This window comes from Protopterus annectens, chromosome 1.part2 (genome assembly GCF_019279795.1).
Source record: "Protopterus annectens isolate FY-2018-M chromosome 1.part2, PAN1.0, whole genome shotgun sequence".
Taxonomy (NCBI): Eukaryota; Metazoa; Chordata; order Ceratodontiformes; family Protopteridae; genus Protopterus; species Protopterus annectens.
This window is the reverse complement of record NC_056727.1, coordinates 725,251,855-725,272,464: the sequence shown is the minus strand read 5'-3', so window position 1 is coordinate 725,272,464 and position 20,610 is coordinate 725,251,855. Positions and strand designations below refer to the sequence as shown.

Sequence of the window (20,610 nt, the reverse complement as noted above, 5' to 3'; positions counted from 1 at the left end):
AACCATTAGACAAAAATCTGTTCAGGAAATGGTACATGCCATTCAGCAGGTCAGTAATCATTCCTTAAAATGCGGCTATGATGCACTGGAGGCTTCCTTTAGATCAGCCATGACTGGTACAGTGATCAGAAGACATGCATGGTTAAAAGAGCAGTCCTTACCAGACCATGTTAAATCAAAGCTCCTAGATGCTCCCATGGATAAGCTCAATTTGTTTGGCTCCCTGCACAGCAGGTCTGAAGAAGGTGGAGAGAAAGCAAAATCTGTCCAGACAGTCAAGGATTTCTTGCAGGTCCAACCTCCAAGGTTTAGCAGGAACTGGCCTTCCAAGAATTGGTCCTTTCCAGACACTTCCAGAGCTCAAGAGGCAGGATAGGTCTCAAGAGGCAGGGGTCAATCAGAGGTGCCTACAGGGCGCAGTGGCAGGCTAAGTCCTTCCAGACCATGCACAGATCCACCAGAGCCACAACAGGATAAGCACAGTTTTGGCTCTGGGACGCAAGGGAACAACTAGAAGCACCCTTAGGGAAGCTGCCATTTACAGTAAACTGGCTTACATCCAACGACAAAGGTTTTTCAGGAACTGGCCCAAGATTGGTTTCACTCCAGACACTACCAGGAAGAGAGGAATGCAAACCTTCCCCAAAACAGAGTCAGAAGCTCTAAACAAGAACCACGTGCAAGGATGAGAGCGGTAGCCAAGGTACCATCTATGGAACAACAAGGATTAATCCAGACTTCCTGGTACCAAGCAAGAAAACCAAAGGGGGACCTATTCTCACCTGTACGCTTTAAACACTAACTCATTGTCCAAAACTCAAAATTGACCCTACAGCAACTTCTTTTCCAGGGCAAGGATCTGGCTGGTAACCAGATCTTTAAAAGCATACCTGCAGGAGCCATACGACCAAATTGCAGAAGATACCTCAGATTTCTTGCAGATCAGAGCATTATCAAGCTAGCATTGCCCTTTGGCTTATCTACTGTGCCCAGAGTGTTTTACGAATGCCTGGTCAGTAAAACATTGCAGCCAGGGAACTTAATCTCCTTACCTGCGCTTCACATACCATGCGCAAAATAAAAGCTGACCAAAGACAACTTCATTTCCCCTGCAAGCCCTTTGGGGGGAACTCAATTCAAGGAGGCAATCAAGCTGATACCCCTCCCAAAGGATAAACCCTTTTTTTGCAGATGGACACATAATCAAAAATTTTTAAGCATTGCAACTGGCTCTATCTACTCATGGGATTAAGTACAGAACCAGCTAACAGCAAGAAAAGTCCTGCAAGGGTTCTGGGTTACATGGCATCCTGCATAATATTGATTCCAAGCAGACTACATATGAGAAAGTTACAGTGGACCTAAAGGAATTTATGGTCTCACCAAGCACCCGCCTACACACTCAAATTCCAATAATTCCATGCCTGAACCAACAAAGGCAATGCTTGGGTCAGGCCCGTCAATCAAACAAAATGCCCTTCCACAGCACTAACCAAGCCAAACCAAGCAACCCCTCGACCTGGTAACAAAGCAATGCTGGCTAAAGCATAAAAGGCTTATGGCTCAAGCACTGCACCTCACATAAATTAAGAAATGCCAGCAGTAAAATGGAAATTAAAATTCAGACCAGATTTACGGTCAACTGTTGATAAGCCTAGAAACTCACCCGTAATTGGTACATCACAAGCAGGAGGCAACATTCAGGCCTGCAATCGGATGCAAAGGACCCCTTCCAGTGGCACCCGAACCAAGCCAACATTCAGTACAAGCCAACCTTGGTCCGGGAAGAAGAAAGTGCAGACAAGCTATGGACTAACACCAGATGCCCACTAATAATCGCAAAGAATCTCAGTAAAACTCATTCAGACAATTTGACCTTACCGAAGCTATTTGATACCAGACAACACCACGTTAGTGGTACTCAAAAAGGGAGGCACACATCATCCTTGAAGGTGGCAATGGACCTCGGATGTGGAACCTGGTTTAAATTCAGTTACACAATTCTTTGCGCAAAAGAAAATATTGAAGATCAAAACGCAGAACTACCACGTGCCATAAGGGTGCTGCCCAGACATCTTCAAAACCATTACAGGAAATGGGGACTACCAGAAATACCTATTGCATCCCCCACAATCACCAACTGAAGAAATTCTGCACAAGGGCACCACCCACTTGCTTGGAAGGTGGACTCCTATCTTTCAGTTGGAAAACCTGACAGCATATGCATTCCCACCTCTTCCTTTGTTGCACAAGGTGCTATTGAAGATCAAAGAAGACCGTCCAAGGATCATCCTGTTAGCTCCAGACTGCCCAAGGCAACATTGGTACCCATTACTGAGGAGTATGTCTCGGGAACAAATATGGCCTCTGCCCCTACTTGCATTACTGTTAACACAGAACAACTTCAAAACCCTGCATCCAAACCTGAAAACACTGCAGCTGACTGCCTGGAACATTGCATAAGACCATATAATCCAGTTTTATCTCAAAGGGTTAAAGACATTATCTTGGAGGCTCGCAGACCCTCAACAAGAAAAAATTATTCAGCAAAATGGAAAAGGTATCTCATTTGGAGTACTACAAAAGGAGAAAATGTGTCACTGGTAAACATAGCTAACATCCTGGAATACTTGGCAGAGCTCTTCCACAATGGCCTGTCCTATTCTTCCATTAAGATTCATGCATCAGCTATTTCAGCAGAATACAACTTGGATCCTCCAGTCTTCTCACATCCTCTGCTCAGGCAGTTTCTGAGAGGAATTAAAAATGTAAAACCACCTAGAAAGCCACCATTGCCAGCATGGGACTTGAACTTTGTGTTAGAAAAGTTGACACTCCCTCCTGTTGAGCCAGCAGCAACAGCAGAATTACAGTACTTATCATGGAAAACTGCTTTCCTGCTTGCAATCACTTCAGCAAGAAGGGTTTCTGAACTACAGGCATTAATGGCAGTACAACCCTTCTTGATCTTCCATCAAGATAGTGTCCATGAGAACTAATCCTACTTTTATGCCAAAGGTGGTCTCCAGGGTATCTTTAAACCAGGCTATCCACCTACCTACATTCTTCCCCAACCCACAGAACAGGGGAGAAAGACTGTTGCATACCTTGGATGTGCATAGACAATTACGTTACTACCTGGACAGAACCAAGAGCAATAGAAAATCTGACCAGCTACTGGTGGCATATACATACAGGAATGGAAGGAAAGCAATTTCAAACAGACAATCATGGATAGGAAATTGCATTAGATTTTTGTTACCCTACCATGGAAGAAAAACCCAGAAAACATCAGGCCCTTCCTGTTAAGGGCTACAGCTCACCACAGCTTTTACTTAGGAGTGCAGTGCTACCAAAATATTACTTCTTAGTGGCTGCTACTTGAGTCAGGTGGCATACATCGCTGCTAATATAATTTACTTCCTTATACTCCAGATCCCGAGCAGTTTTGCCACCGCTGTTTTGGTAAGTGACTTTAACCACACCATAATCTTATTACCTCCTCCCCCAGCGTTTATTATGGTATTCACCCATTTGTAAGGCGACTGCAGATGCATCCTTAAAGCGATATAGCAGTTTTGTACCTACCATAAATGTAGATGTCCGATAGGCATGCATCTGCAGTCAGGATTACCCACCCTCCTTCCCCTCTGAGGTACTCCTAGGGTATTTACCCATCTTCTAGCTAGCTGGGGGAATCTATTATGGTGTATTTGTTTGTATTTGTTTGTATATATGTATATACATGTTTATTTTTATTTGCTCTCTCTTATTTGGAAACGTTTGCAATTATCCAAATTTAGCCTTCCTAGAGGGCACCTGGCATCTGGGGCAAGAAACACTGAGGAAGATGGCGTCGGCTGATACCTTTATACCCGAATAACTGCAGCTATGACGTCGGGTGAAGTGCGACATCAGCCGAGGCCAGACCCAGACTTTGGAATCCGGCCGACCGAAGGGCTGCCTGACGACAGGACAACCCATTTGTAAGGACTGCAGATGCATGCCTATCGGACATCTACATTTATGGTAGGTACAAAACTGTACTTTACCTCAGCTCTCCACCTTAAACTCTAGTTAACTCCTCAATGAAGCTTATTTCTTATGCAGCAGATGGAGCGAGTAGAGCTGCGGGTTCAGGAATTTCCCAAAGGAGATTTTCCTGCATGCGCCTGTGCGACTTTTCAGAACCCTTTGTATCTTCCTTTGTTAATGGCCCCTTCGATGGCTCATCCTTGTTCAGGCTGAAAGTTAAGGGCACACTTACCAGGTGTGAACAAGAAGGAAAAACTCCCTCTGCCATAGGGGTCTGTTTTTCTCTACCTTCCAGACCTTACCCAAAAGGTCAAATGGGGAAAAAATGTGGTTCCAAAAATCCCAGAGAATTTTTCAAGACACGTGGTGATTCTTCTTCCAGGGGCAGAGGGGGAAGTGGTAATGGGAGACACCGTCCACGAGGCAGAGGGGGTCCACAAAATTAGGGCAACAGGGATTTGTTCTGTGGTAAGTCCTTTCAGTGCTCCCAAACAGTCCCCGCAGACCAATTAGGATTTGGAGCCTACTCAAGATTCTTTTTGGTGCCAAAGAGAACAGAGGACTGGAAACCCATTTTGGATCTCAGCAGACTAAACAAATCTGTAAGAAAAACAAAGATGATGTCCTTCAAGGATGCATCTGCAGTCCTAACATATGGGTTGTCCTGCCTCAGGCAGCCCTTCGTCGGCCGTATTCCAAAGTCTGGGTCTGGCCCCTCGGCTGATGTCGCACTTCACCCGGCGCCATAGCTGCAGTTATTCGGGTATAAAGGTATCAGCCGACACCATCTTCCTCAGTCTTTCTTGCCGTGGCGCCGAAGCAGAAGCTGTTCGCAGTGCCGGTCGGTCAGAACCAGAGATTACTACTACCGAAGACTTCTAAAGCTAAGTACCCGTTGGGGACTCTTTCTTGCCTCAGCCGATGTCAGAAAAAGTGAATAACTGTTTAACTTGTGGGAAACAAATACCTCATAAAGATTTCCACTCATTACTGCTTACCTTGTTTAGGCCCAGACCAACGACGTAGCAGCTTGTCTAGCCTGTGCTTCTTTCAACCGACGGACGCTTAGACGTCGGTCGGAATTTGCTGAGGAGTTTTTGGCTCGCTTTTGCTTACATTATGCCGTCGGATACTCCGACTACGCCAAATATCTAAAAGCGCAAGGAAAGGACCGACACTCGCGGTCCGCGGTTTCGGCCAAAACCGCGGTTAAGCCAACCGCGAGTATCTCGGTTTCGGCTGAAACAGAGTCTACGGTTCTTCCTTCGGCCGAAAGCTTACCTCCAGCCGAGGCCTCATCCAGCATGGTAGAATCTGCTACTGAAATCCCACCCACTCTTGCAGGTTCTCAGGATTTATCTGATACTATCCCTTTGGATATTTCTACCCCTGCACGTGGAGCTGCTAGGCCACCTGCAACCATGTCGATTAAGGCCTTTGCCAGGGCTAAAGCAGCAAAATCAACTAAAACTGTGCCTGCTAAGACCCCCCTCTCACAGGCCTAGCTCTAGTTCACAAATGCTTAGTCTAGCAGAGGATCTCATTTCTTTGATCCGGGGATCCCAACCACACCCAGACAGGGCCTCTCACCCACCTCCAGAGAAGAGGCCTAGAGTAGAGCCCCCTGAGCCAGTTTCTACAGATGACTCCTCTGATGAATCAGATATTTCTAACCCTCCAGAGGGCCCTTTTTCTCCTTATGAAGACTCTGATGCTGAAGAGTCCATTCCTTCTGCCTCTCCGCCTGAGGAATTTTCTTTTGGGGAACAATTTCAATGGCAGGGCCAGGATTTTTCAGACTCTAGGAAAAGGCTTAGAACCTTTCTGCATTTGCCACAGCATAGGCCTTTAGCCATTCCTCCAGTACTTACTGTTGTGGATGATGCATTTAATGATGCTTGTACTGCTCCTGATTCTCTTCCTCCGGCCCCTGCTAAGCCCGATAGGTACTACAGGGTTCCGGACACACATTATCATTTGTATAAGGCTCCATTTGCAGATCCCGAAACTATTTTCCAGGGACCTAAGGCTGTAGCAGCTACCTCTGCCAAAAACCCCCTCTGAAAGGGAATCTAGGGCCTTAGAGATGGGGTAAAAAAGTTTACACTTCTGCTACTCTTTCAGCTAGGGCCTTGAACTGTCAATTCCACATGATTCAGTATCAAGAATTTATGTTAGACCAGTTAACTAAAAAACTGTCCTCGGATGAACCATTAGACAAAAAATCTGTTCAGGAAATGGTACATACCATTCAGCAGGTCAGTAATCATTCCTTAAAATGCGGCTATGATGCACTGGAGGCTTCCTTTAGATCAGCCATGACTGGTACAGTGATCAGAAGACATGCATGGTTAAAAGAGCAGTCCTTACCAGACCATGTTAAATCAAAGCTCCTAGATGCTCCCATGGATAAGCTCAATTTGTTTGGCTCCCCTGCACAGCAGGTACTGAAGAAGGTGGAGGAGAAATCTGTCCAGACAGTCAAGGATTTCTTGCAGGTCCAACCTCCAAGGTTTAGCAGGAACTGGCCTTCCAAGAATTGGTCCTTTCCAGACACTTCCAGAGCTCAGAGAGGCAGGAATAGGCGCTCAAGAGGCAGGGGTCAATCCAGAGGTGCCTACAGGGGACGCCAGTGGCAGGCTAACAACCAGCGAGGTACAGCCACAGATCCAGCCACCACCACAACAACAGGACAGTCACAGTGACTTGGCTCTGGCACCGCCTACCAGGGAACAACTAGAAGCACCCTTAGGCGGGAAGCTAGCCTTATTTACAGTAAACTGGCATTACATCACAAGAGACAAATGGATTTTACAGACAATAGACCAAGGTTACAGGTTTCACTTCCATACTCTACCAAGGAAGAGATGAATGCCAAACCTACCTCCAAATCAGAAGGCAGAAGCTCTAAAACAAATAACTCACTTACTAAGGATGAGAGCTGTAGAAAAGGTACCATCTATGGAACAAGGGCAAGGATTTTACTCTAGACTCTTCCTGGTACCAAGAAAAGAAAACCAATGGAGACCTATTCTCGACCTGTCCGCTTTAAACACATAACTCATTGTCCCAAAATTCAAAATGCTGACCCTACAACAACTTCTTCCCATGTTGGGCAAGGAGTCTTGGCTGGTAACTCTAGATCTCAAGGAGGCATACCTGCACGTCCCCATACGACCAAATTGCAGAAGATACCTCAGATTTCTTGCAGGATCAGAGCATTATCAATTCTCAGCATTGCCCTTTGGCTTATCTACTGTGCCCAGAGTGTTCACGAAATGCCTGGCATCAGTAATTGCTCATTGCAGGCTTCAGGGAATTCAAATCTACCCTTACCTGGATGACTGCCTGCTATAAGCGGACAACAAAAACAAGTTAACAAAAGACTTGAAAAGGGTCATTCATCTACTGCAAGCCCTGGGATACACAGTCAATATAAAAAAAAAAAAAATCAAGGCTGATACCATCCCAAAGGATAACCTTCTTGGGTGCAGAGCTGGACACATCAAAACAAATGGCATTCCTAACCGTAGAAAAACAGGAGCAACTCCCTCTCTACTTCATGGCATTAACAAAGCAGAACCAGCTAACAGCAAGAAAAGTCCTGCAAGCACTGGGTTACATGGCATCCTGCATAATATTGATTCCACATGCCAGACTACATATGAGAAAGTTACAGTGGTACCTAAGGAATTTATGGTCTCAGCACAAGCACAGCCTAGAAACTCAAATTCCAATAATTCCATGCCTGAAGCAAGAATTCCAATGGTGGTCTCAGGCCTGTCAATCAAACAAAGGACTGCCCTTCCACAGCACTCAACCAAGCCAGACCATCACAACGGACGCCTCAGACCTTGGTTGGGGGGCGCACATGCTGGACAAGTGCATACTAGGCTTATGGACTCAAGACCAGCTGCACCTACACATAAATCAAAAGGAAATGCTGGCAGTAAAACTGGCAATTCAGACATTCAGACCATTTCTTCGACAGGGTCAACTGTTGATAAGGACGGACAACACCACGGTTATGTGGTACATCAACAAACAGGGAGGCACACATTCATACCCTCTATGCCGGATGGCAATGGACCTCTGGAATGTGGCCCTGAGTTTCAACATTCGGTTACAAGCAGTTTTTGTGCCAGGAAAAGAAAATATACTAGCAGACATCCTAAGCAGAACTACCACGGATGCCCACTAATGGATGCTGCATCCAGACATCTTCAAAACCATTACAGGGAAATGGGGACTACCAGAAATACACTTATTTGCATCCCCACACAATCACCAACTGAAGAAATTCTGCACAAGGACGTACCACCCACTTGCTTGGAAAGTGGACTCCCTATCTTTCAGTTGGAAAAACCTGACAGCATATGCATTCCCACCTCTTCCTTTGATGCACAAGGTGCTATTGAAGATCAAAGAAGACCGTCCAAGGATCATCCTGTTAGCTCCAGACTGCCCAAGGCAACATTGGTACCCATTACTGAGGAGTATGTCTCGGGAACAAATATGGCCTCTGCCCCTAGTTCCCTTACTGTTAACACAGAACAACTTCAAAACCCTGCATCCAAACCTGAAAACACTGCAGCTGACTGCCTGGAACATTGCATAAGACCATATAATCCAGTTTTATCTCAAAGGGTTAAAGACATTATCTTGGAGGCTCGCAGACCCTCAACAAGAAAAAATTATTCAGCAAAATGGAAAAGGTATCTCATTTGGAGTACTACAAAAGGAGAAAATGTGTCACTGGTAAACATAGCTAACATCCTGGAATACTTGGCAGAGCTCTTCCACAATGGCCTGTCCTATTCTTCCATTAAGATTCATGCATCAGCTATTTCAGCAGAATACAACTTGGATCCTCCAGTCTTCTCACATCCTCTGCTCAGGCAGTTTCTGAGAGGAATTAAAAATGTAAAACCACCTAGAAAGCCACCATTGCCAGCATGGGACTTGAACTTTGTGCTAGAAAAGTTGACACTCCCTCCTTTCGAGCCAGCAGCAACAGCAGAATTACAGTACTTATCATGGAAAACTGCTTTCCTGCTTGCAATCACTTCAGCAAGAACGGTTTCTGAACTACAGGCATTAATGGCAGTACAACCCTTCTTGATCTTCCATCAAGATAGTGTCCATGAGAACTAATCCTACTTTTATGCCAAAGGTGGTCTCCAGGGTATCTTTAAACCAGGCTATCCACCTACCTACATTCTTCACCAACCCACAGAACAGGGGAGAAAGACTGTTGCATACCTTGGATGTGCATAGACAATTACGTTACTACCTGGACAGAACCAAGAGCAATAGAAAATCTGACCAGCTACTGGTAGCATATGCAACAGGAATGGAAGGAAAAGCAATTTCAAAACAGACAATCTCTAAGTGGATAGGAAATTGCATTAGATTTTGTTACTCTTACCATGGGAAGAAAACTCCAGAAAACATCAGACCTCACTCTACAAGGGCTACAGCCACTACCACAGCTTTTTACGAGTGGCTACCAAAGACATTTTAGAGGCTGCTACTTGGCTCCGTGCATACATTTGCCAAGCATTATAATTTACCCTTATACTCCAGATCCTGAGCAGGTTTTGCCACTGCTGTTTTGCAAGGGATCTTAACTACACCATAATCTTATTACTCCTCCTCCCCCAGTTTGGCTATGGTATTCTACCCATTTGTAAGGACTGCAGATGCATCCTTGAAGGACATAGTACAGTTTTGTACCTACCATAAATGTAGATGTCCGATAGGCATGCATCTGCAGTCAGGATTACCCACCCTCCTTCCCCTCTGAGGTACTCCTAGGGTATTTACCCATCTTCTAGCTAGCTGGGGAAATCTATTATGGTGTATTTGTTTGTATTTGTTTGTATATATGTATATACATGTTTATTTTTATTTGCTCTCTCTTATTTGGAAACTTTTGCAATTATCCAAATTTAGCCTTCCTAGAGGGCATCTGGCATCTGGGGCAAGAAACACTGAGGAAGATGGCGTCGGCTGATACCTTTATACCCGAACTGCAGCTATGACGTCGGGTGAAGTGCGACATCAGCCGCGGCCAGACCCACACTTTGGAATCCGGCCGATCGAACAGGACAACCCATTTGTAAGGACTGCAGATGCATGCCTATCGGACATCTACATTTATGGTAGGTACAAAACTGTACTTTACCTCAGCTCTCCACCTTAAACTCTAGTTAACTCCTCAATGAAGCTTATTTCTTATGCAGCAGATGGAGCGAGTAGAGCTGCGGGTTCAGGAATTTCCCAAAGGAGATTTTTCCTGCATGCGCCTGTGTGACTTTTCAGAACCCTTTGTATCTTCCTTTGTTAATGGCCCTTCGATGGCTCATCCTTGTTCAGGCTGAAAGTTAAGGCACACTTACCAGGTGTGAACAAGAAGGAAAAACTCCCTCTGCCATAGGGTCTGTTTTCTCTACCTTCCAGACCTTACCCAAAAGGTCAAATGGGGAAAAATGTGGTTCCAAAATCCCAGAGAATTTTTTCAAGACACGTGGTGATTCTTCTTCCAGGGGCAGAGGGGGAAGTGGTAATGGGAGACACCGTCCACGAGGCAGAGGGGGTCCACAAAATTAGGGCAACAGGGATTCGTTCTGTGGTAAGTCCTTTCAGTGCTCCCAAACAGTCCCCGCAGACCAATTAGGATTTGGAGCCTACTCAAGATTCTTTTTGGTGCCAAAGAGAACAGAGGACTGGAAACCCATTTTGGATCTCAGCAGACTAAACAAATCTGTAAGAAAAACAAAGATGATGTCCTTCAAGGATGCATCTGCAGCCCTAACATATGGGTTGTCCTGCCTCAGGCAGCCCTTCGGTCGGCCGGATTCCAAAGTCTGGGTCTGGCCTCGGCTGATGTCGCACTTCACCCGACATCATAGCTGCTGTGGTATAAAGGCATCAGCCGACGCCATTTTCCTCAGTCTTTCTTGCTGCGCAGTGCCCGAAGCAGAAGCTGTTCGCAAGTGCCGGTCGGTCAGATCCAGAGATTTCTACCACGAAGACTTCTAAAGCTAAGTACCCGTTGGGACTCTTTCTTGCCTCAGCCGATGTCAGACAAAGTAAATAATTGTTTAACTTGTGGGAAACAAATACCTCATAAGGATTTCCACTCTTACTGCCTTCCTTGTTTAGGCCCCGGACCACGGCGTATCAGCTTGTGTAGCCTGTGCTTCCTTCAACCGATGGGCGCTTAGACGCCGGTCGGAGTTTGCAGAGGAGTTTTGGTCCCGCTTTGCATACAAAATGCCGTCGGAGACTCACTACACAATTAGCTAAAAGCGCCAAGGAAAGGACCGACACTGCAGTCCGCTGGTTTCGGCTGAAACCACGGTTAGGCCAACCGCGAGTGTCTCGGTTTCGGCTGAAACCGAGTCCTCGGTTCTTCCTTTGGCCGAAAGCATGCCTCCGATAGCCGAAACCTCTCAGAGCATGGCTGAATCTGCTACTGAAATTACCCCTACAGAAGCAGGCACCCAGGATTTGTCGGATACTATTCCTTTAGACAAATCTACCCCTGCACGTGGGGCTGCTAGAGACCCCCTGCATCTATGTCTATCAAGGCCTTTTCCAGGGCTAAAGCAGCTAAAGCAGCTAAATCTTCTAAGGCCTTACCGCTAAAACTCCCTCACACAGGCCTCCCTCTAGTTCCCAAATGCTCAGCCTGGCTGAGGACCTCATTTCTTTGATCAGGGGATCCCAACCTCACCCCGACAGGGCCTCTCAACCCCCTCCAGATAAGAGGCCTAGGACTGAACCCCCGAACCTGTTTCTACAGACTATTCCTCGGATGACCCAGATATTTCAGACCCTCAGGAAGGCCCATATTCTCCTTATGAGGATTCTGATGCAGAAGACTCCATTCCTTCTGCTTCTCCTCCTGAAGAATTTTCTTTTGGGGAAACCTTACATGCTATGAGGGAACACTTTCAATGGCAGGGCCACGATTTTTCAGATTCAAGGAAAAGGCTAAGGACTTTTTTACACTTACCACAGCATAGGCCTTTAGCCATTCCTCCAGTACTAACAGTTGTTGATGATGCATATAATGATGCCTGTACTGCCCCTGATTCTCTTCCTCCGGCCCCTACCAAGCCTGACAGATATTACAGGGTCCCGGACACACACTACCATTTGTATAAGGCTCCTGTTGCAGTTCCTGAAACCATTTCACAGGGCCCTAAAGCTGTGGCAGCTGCCTCTGCCAAAAACCCTCTCCCCTCTGAAAGGGAATCTAGAGCATTAGAGAGATCGGGTAAAAAGGTTTCTACTTCTGCTACTCTTTCGGCCAGGGCCTTAAACTGTCAATTTCACATGATTCAGTACCAGAAATTTTTGTTAGACCAGCTAAATAAAAAACTGTCCTCTCCTGAACCTATAGACCACAAGTCCCTTCAGGATTTGGTACATAACTCTCAGCAGGTCAGTAACCATTTCTTAAAATGTGGCTATGATGCACTGGAGGCTTCCTTTAGATAAGCTATGACTGGAACAGTGATTCGAAGGCATGCCTGGTTCAAAGAACAATCCTTACCAGACCATGTTAAGTCAAAGCTCCTAGATGCTCCTATGGAGAAACAAAGTTTGTTTGGCTCCCCTGCACAGGAGGTTCTAAAGAAGGTGGAAGAAAAAGCAAAATCTGTCCAAACAGTCAAGGATTTCTTACAGGTCCAACCTCCGAGGTTTAGCAGAAATTGGCCCTCGAAGAATTGTTCCTTTCCAGACACCTCCAGAGCACAGAGAGGCAGAAACAGACGCCCAAGAGGCAGAGGTCAATCCAGGGGTGCCTACAGGGGACGTCAGTGGCAACCTACCAACCAGAGAAGTACTGCCACAGATTCAACTACAACCACTTCCACAGGACAGACACAATGACTTGGCTCTGATTTGCCCTACCAAGGAACAACTGGAAGCACCCTTGGGCGGAAAACTAGCCTTATTTTCCGACAACTGGCATTACATTACAGGAGACAAATGGACTTTACAAACAATAGACAAAGGCTACAGGTTTCACTTCCACACTCTACCAAAAAAGAGAGGAATGCCAAACCTACCATCAAGCCAAAAAACAGAAGCTCTAAGACAAATCAACAACTTACTAAGGATGAGAGCTATAGAAAAGGTACCCTATGGAACAAGGCCAAGGATTTTACTCCAGGCTTTTCCTTGTACCAAGAAAAGAAAATCAATGGAGACCTATTCTCGACTTGTCCGCTCTGAACACATACCTCATTGTTCCAAAATTCAAAATGCTGACCCTCCAGCAACTTCTTCCCATGCTGGGCAAGGAGTCTTGGCTGGTGACTCTAGATCTCAAGGAGGCATACCTGCACGTCCCTATACGACCAGATTGCAGAAGACACCTCAGATTTCTTGCAGGATCAGAGCATTATCAATTCTCAGCATTGCCCTTTGGCTTATCTACTGCGCCCAGAGTATTCACGAAATGCCTGGCATCAGTAATTGCTCATTGCAGGTTTCAAGGAATTCAAATTTACCCATACCTGGACGACTGCCTAATACAAGCGGACAACAAGGAAAAATTAACAAAAGATTTGGAAAAGGTCATACAACTGTTGCAAGCCTTGGGATACACAGTCAGCATGCAAAAGTCAAGACTAGTGCCATCTCAAAGGATAACATTCTTGGGTGCAGAACTGGATACATCAACTCAGATGGCTTTCCTCACAGAAGAAAAACAAAAGCAACTACCAGTCTATTTCATGACATTAACAACACAAACTCAGCTTACTGCAAGGAAAGTCCTGCAAGCCCTGGGTTACATGGCATCCTGCATAATACTGATTCCGCATGCCAGGCTGCATATGAGAAAGTTGCAATGGTACCTAAGGAATGTATGGTCTCAACACAAGCACAGTCTAGAAGCCCAGATTCCAATCATTCCGTGCCTGAAGCAAGAATTCCTGTGGTGGGCTCAGGCCTGTCAGTTGAACAGAGGACTGCCTTTCCACAAACCTCATCCAAGCCAGACCATCACCACGGACGCCTCAGACCTAGGCTGGGGGGCACACATGGTGGACAAGTGCATACAAGGCCTATGGACCCAAGACCAGCTGAATCTACACATAAATCTAAAGGAGATGCTGGCAGTGAAACATGCAATCCAGGCATTCGACCATTCCTTCAACAAGGTCACCTTCTGATAAGGGACGGACAATACCACAGTCATGTGGTACATCAACAAACAGGGAGGTACACACTCATATCCTCTATGCCGGATGGCAATGGACCTGTGGAATGTGGCCCTGAATCTCAACATTCAACTTCAGGCCAGATTTGTACCAGGAAAGAAAATTCACTAGCAGACACCTTAAGCAGAACTACCACAGATGCTCACGAATGGATGCTGCATCCAGATATCTTCAAAACCATAACAAAGAAATGGGGACTACCAGAGATAGACCTGTTCGCCTCCCCACACAACCACCAATTGAAGAGATTCTGCACAAGAGCATACCACCCACTTGCTTGGAGGGTGGAATCCCTTTCCTTCAGCTGGAAAAACCTGACAGCATATGCATTCCCACCTCTTCCTTTGATGTACAAAGTCCTACTGAAGATCAAAGAGGATCAGCCAAGGGTAATCCTGATAGCTCCAGACTGGCCGAGGCAGCATTGGAACCCGCTACTGAGAAGCATGTCTCAGACACACACATGGCCTCTACCTCTATGTCCTTACTTCTAACACAGAACAACTACAAGATCCTACATCCAAACTTGAAAACACTGCAGCTAGCTGCTTGGAATATTGCATAAAACAAAATAACCCAGATTTATCTCAGTGGGTTAAGGACATTATCCTGGAGGCTCGCAGACCCTCCACAAGGAAAACTTATTCAGCTAAATGGAAAAGATACCTCATTTGGAGTGCAGCAAAGGGAGAAAATGTCTCATTGGCAAACATAGCACACATCCTGGAATACTTAGCAGAACTGTTCCACAATGGCCTGTCCTACTCCTCCATTAAGATTCATGCATCAGCAATTTCAGCAGAATACAACATGGATCCTCCTGTCTTCTCTCATCCTCTACTCAGGCAGTTCTTGAGAGGGATCAAAAATGTAAAGCCTCCAAGGAAACCACCTTTACCTACATGGGATCTCAACTTTGTGCTGGAAAAGTTAACACTTCCCCCTTTTGAACCAGCAGCAACAGCAGATTTAAAGTTCTTGTCTTGGAAAACTGCTTTCCTGCTAGCAATCACTTCAGCAAGAAGGGTATCTGAATTACAGGCATTAATGGCAGTACAGCCCTTCCTTTTCTTCCATCAGGATAGAGTGTCTCTGAGAACCAACCCTACCTTTATGCCAAAAGTGGTCTCCAGAGTATCATTGAACCAAGCAATTCATTTACCTACATTCTTCCCCAACCCACAGAACAGGGGGGAAAGACTGCTACATACCTTGGATGTGCACAGACAATTATGCTACTATCTGGACAGAACTAAGACCAACAGAAAAACTGACCAACTTCTAGTAGCATATGCAACAGGAATGCAAGGAAAAGCAATTTCAAAACAGACAATCTCAAAATGGATAGGGAATTGCATTGGATTTTGCTACTCTCTTCATGGAAAGACAACTCCTGAAAATATCAGACCTCATTCCACAAGAGCTACAGCCACCACTACAGCTTTCCTACGAGGAGTGGCTACCAAAGACATTTTAGAAGCTGCTACTTGGAGCTCCGTGCATACATTTGCCAAACATTATAACCTTCCTTTATACTCCAGATCCCGAGCAGGTTTTGCAACTGCTGTGTTGCAAGGGATCTTGAATCTCAGTGGGTTAAGGACATTATTATTCAGCTAAATGGAAAAGATACCTCATTTTGAGTGCAGCAAAGGGAGAAAATGTCTCATTCACATCCTGGAATACTTAGCAGAACGAACCAGCAGCAACAGCAGATTTAAAGTTCTTTGTCTGGAAAACTGCTTTCCTGCTAGCAATCACTTCAGCAGAAAGGTATCTGAATTTACAGCATTTATGGCAGTACAGCCCTTCCTTATCTTCCATCCAACAGGATAGAGTGTCTCGAAGACCAACCCCTTTTTTTGCCAAAAGTGGTCTCCAGAGTATCATTGACCCAGCAATTCATTTACCTACATTCTTATATGCAACAGGAATGCAAGGAAAAGCAATTTCAAAACAGACAATCTCAAAATGGATAGGAAATTGCATTTGATTTTACTCTCTCTTCATGGAAAGACAACTAACCTTCCTTTATACTCCATATCCCGAGCAGGTTTTGCAACTGCTGTGTTGCAAGGGATCTTGACTACACCATCTTTATCTTAGTGCCTCCTCCCCCACTTTGGCTATGGTATTCTACCCATATGTTAGGACTGCAGATGCATCCTTGAAGGACATAGTACAGTTTTGTACCTACCATAAATGTAGATGTCCGATAGGTATGCATCTGCAGTCAGGATTACTCACCCTCCTTCCCCTCTGTGGTATTCTAGGGTACCTACCCTCTTTTAGCTAGCTGGGGGAATTTATTATGGTGTATTTGTTTTGTATATATGTATATATATATATATATATTTTTTTTTTTTGCTCTCTGCTGTTTGGAATTATTTGCATTTATCCAAATTTAGCCTTCCTAGAGGGCACCTGGCATCTGGGGCAAGAAACACTGAGGAAAATGGCGTCGGCTGATGCCTTTATACCACAGCAGCTATGACGTCGGGTGAAGTGCGACATCAGCCGAGGCCAGACCCAGACTTTGGAATCCGGCCGACCGAAGGGCTGCCTGAGGCAGGACAACCCATATGTTAGGACTGCAGATGCATACCTATCGGACATCTACATTTATGGTAGGTACAAAACTGTACTTTCTTCGTCTTTCACTGTTGCAGTCATCACACTTGGGTTATCTGCTTGCAGGTAACCCTCAGTCAACCTGAATACTAGTGACTTAGTATTTCTGTGTCGGATGCTCTCGCTCCAGGACTGACATCAGGTCGTCAGGGGTATAAAAACAGGCGGCCAACACCATTACTTCAGTCTTTCTTGCCGAGGAGCCCGAAGCAGAAGCAGTTCGCAAGTGCCGGTTGGCCGCTACCAGAATTTTCGTTCACGAATTTAATAATCCTGAAGTCTTCTAAAGCTAAGTACCGCACTGGGGATCCTTTTTTCTTGTTCTAACCGATGTCAGAAAAAGCTAACAATTGTCTTGCCTGTGGAAAGCAAATACCTCACAGAGATTTTCATTCTTACTGCGTCAGCTATTTAGGCCCAGACCACGACATCCCTCGCTGTCAGTTTTGTGCCTTATTTAACGCCCGAACCATTCGTCATCGGGCTCTCTTTGTTGCTAATTTCTTTCGCTCTCGATCTCACTATTCTGTATTGGCTTTAGTAAGCCATCCAACTACCAATATTCTGAAAAAGCATAAAGATAAAGACAGAGACAGACCGCATAGGTACAAAACTGCTGACTACGCTTCCGTTAAGCTAGTCGCCAGCCCGCCGGTGCTCACTAAGGCACTTTTGCAGCCTCTGATGCCTGCTTCACTGGATTGGCAGGCCTGTACGGAGACTCATTCGGAGTCCGGTATGCCACTGGACCCTTCCACTATGGAACCTGCGGATGTCTCTACCTTGGATGGGTCCGGAGCCGCTGAGCAGGCACCGGCTTCTGAGGTAGTTATTCACTGAACCGATGCTCAACTTAAACTGACTTCTTTTTTAACCACAACTACCGAGTTTCTTAGGCCCAGAGTACACACTGCTCCTAGAAAACTGACAACCAAAGTGCATGCACCTGCTCCCATGCCACAAAAACAAATGCTTAGAATGGCTGAAGACCTTATTACGCTAATTAGGGGAAGTCAGCCTTCCCCTGCTAAGAGACGAGGTCCAGTCCCTGTTAGCTTCTACAGACCAGGAGTTCAATGACTGAAATTTCTGATTAGGAAGACATGCCCTTATCTGCTTATGAGGATTCAGATGCAGAGGAATCCATTTCCTCTGCCTCCCCTCCAGAGGATTTTTCTTTTGGTGAAACCTTGCATACCTTACGAGAGCGTTTCCACTGGAAATGCCAAGGCAATCCTCAGTCCAAAAAGAGACTCAGAGAATTTCTAGAGTTGCCTTAACACAGGCCCTTAGCAATGCCACCTGTCCTGGATGTTGTGGATGATGTTTTTATGGAATCCAGTCTTAGTCATGGCAGCAGAAGCAGTTTTGCGAGTGCAGGTTGGCGTTCTGAAATATTTCGAAGCGGAGTTTCCAAAGACGAATCAGGCACTCTCGCTAACCCACGTTGCTCTTTTTTTGGTTTTCCATTAAACCGGACGTGAACTGTGTCAAGAAAGTGAATAACTGTATTTCTTGTGGGCCTGCAGATACCTCCTGGGATTACCATACCTTGTGTATACCTTGTTTAGGGCCTGGTCTCAGGCAGAGACTTTACTGTTACAGGATGTGCCTTCTCGGTTCTGTGCCTAAGAAACATATGCTTAAAATGGCAGAAGATTTGATTACTATGATTTTGGAACAGTATTCAGAGGCTTGAGTCTTCTGCGGAAGATTTGCAGGAGTTTCCTCCTTATTCTGATTCTGATGTGGATGATTATTTCTCATTTTCAGAGACTCTGCATTCCATGAGAGAACACTTTAAATGGGAAGGCCAAGATTACTCTGATTCAGGAAAAGGCTTGGAATTCTTATTTTACCCCAACATAGCTATACCTCCTGTGTTGAATGTGGTGGAAGATGCTCATAAGTATTTGTTTAAGAGTCGGATCCAGAAACTGTTTCTCAGGGGCCTAGGCCTCTGTGGTTAAAATCCTGTTCCCACTGATAAAGAGGCAAGGGCTTTGGATAGGTGGAAGAAAGTGTATACTTCTTCCACTCTAGCCATGAGGCGTTTTTCACATGCTAAAATATCAAAATTATCTCCTTTCACAATTGAAATCTAAGGTGGATGCTTTAGCGGAAGGTATTGAGTGTAAGAGTTGCTAGATTTAGTTCATGCTGTACAGGCCTCCTCGGTGGCTGCCACTAGTTCTGTTCTTGGCATGCCTGGTTGAGGGATCAGAATTTAGCTGAGCATGTTAAAACAAGGATTTTGGATGCTCCTTTACAGTCTGATGTGTTGTTAAAATGGAGGACAAAGCTAAGTCTATGCAAACTGTTAAAGATTTTTGCAGGTTCAGCCGTTTAGTAGAAATTGGCCTGCTAAGGGGTGGACATATCCTGAGAGCTCAAGGTTCTTTTAGGCCTGGAGTTCACCTGCTCAGACTTCTGGTGAGGGCAGGGGTCAGTCCCCCAATGACCTGCCTTTTCAGCTGCCAGTAGATTCTCTGGTAGCTCCTTTGGGAGGAAGACTGTGTCTTTTCAAAGAAAATTGGGATTTAATTACTCAAGACAGATGGGTGTTGGATATCATTCACCACGGTTACAGGTTTTATTTCCATACAATGCCTCCTTTCAAAGGCATGCCAGACGTTCCTCCTCCACAAAGAAAGAGGCTCACAAGCAAATTTCTCAGTTACTCCAGATGGGCCATTCAGCCAATTCCTGTATCAGAAAGGGGCCTAGGATTTTATCTGTTCCTAGTACCAAAGAAGGGGAACGTGGAGACCAATTTTGGATTTATCTCTCCTCAACACTTATCTGGACATTCCCAAGTTCAAGATGTTGGCGTTACAACAGCTTTTACCTCTGCTGGGCAAAGATCACTGGATGGTAACTTTAGATCTCAAGGAAGCTTACCTTCATGTGCCTATAAGGCTAAGTTGCAGGAAGTATCTGCGGTTTGACTGGAAATTCTCATTATCAGTTCTCTGCATTGGCTTACTTCAGGCTAATTCAAATCTATCCTTACTTGGACGACTGCCTGATTCTGGCTCAAAGGAAGACCTTCTACAGCATCTGGAATATGTTATAGCAGTGCTAAGATGCCTAGGGTATTCTGTGAGCGAAATAAAGTCCAGTCTAGTACCCTCTCAAGATATGTGCTTTCTGGGTGTGAGACTGAATACAGCAGCAGATGGCCTTTTAACCCCGGACAAACAAAAGAGTCTATCACTTTACTTCCATCAACTATCTCATCAGTCCGTGCTGACTGCAAGGACAGTCCTTCAAGCATTAGGGTTCATGGCATCTTGTATTCTGGTGCTTCCCAATGCCAAACTGCATATGAGGAAGCTACAATGGTATCTCAAAATGTATGGACACAGCACTGCCAGGATTTGGACACTGTCATTCAAATAATACCTTGCCTTCAAAAGAATTTTTGTGGTGGGCTCAGGAATGTCACCTAAACAAGGGTCTCTCTGTGACCCGGCCAGAGGCGAGTCAGATTTTAACGACAGATGCCTCGGACATTGCTTGGGAGCTCATCTAAATGGAAAGTGGATACAAGACAAGTGGCCTGCCAGACTACAGCATCTACATATCAACATGAAGGAGATGTTAGCAGTCCAGTTTGCATTAATGGCTTTCAAGGAGTTACTACTTCCAGGGCAGGTGTTGATGCTAAAGGACAACACAACTGACATGTGGTACATCA

General features: G+C 45.4%; 1 protein-coding gene across 1 annotated transcript in view; it reads left to right on the top strand.

Moving 5' to 3' along the window:
• Positions 1-20,610, top strand: part of TP53BP2 (tumor protein p53 binding protein 2) — a gene marked incomplete in the record, with an annotated part of 1,836,298 nt that overhangs the window by 1,126,452 nt on the left and 689,236 nt on the right.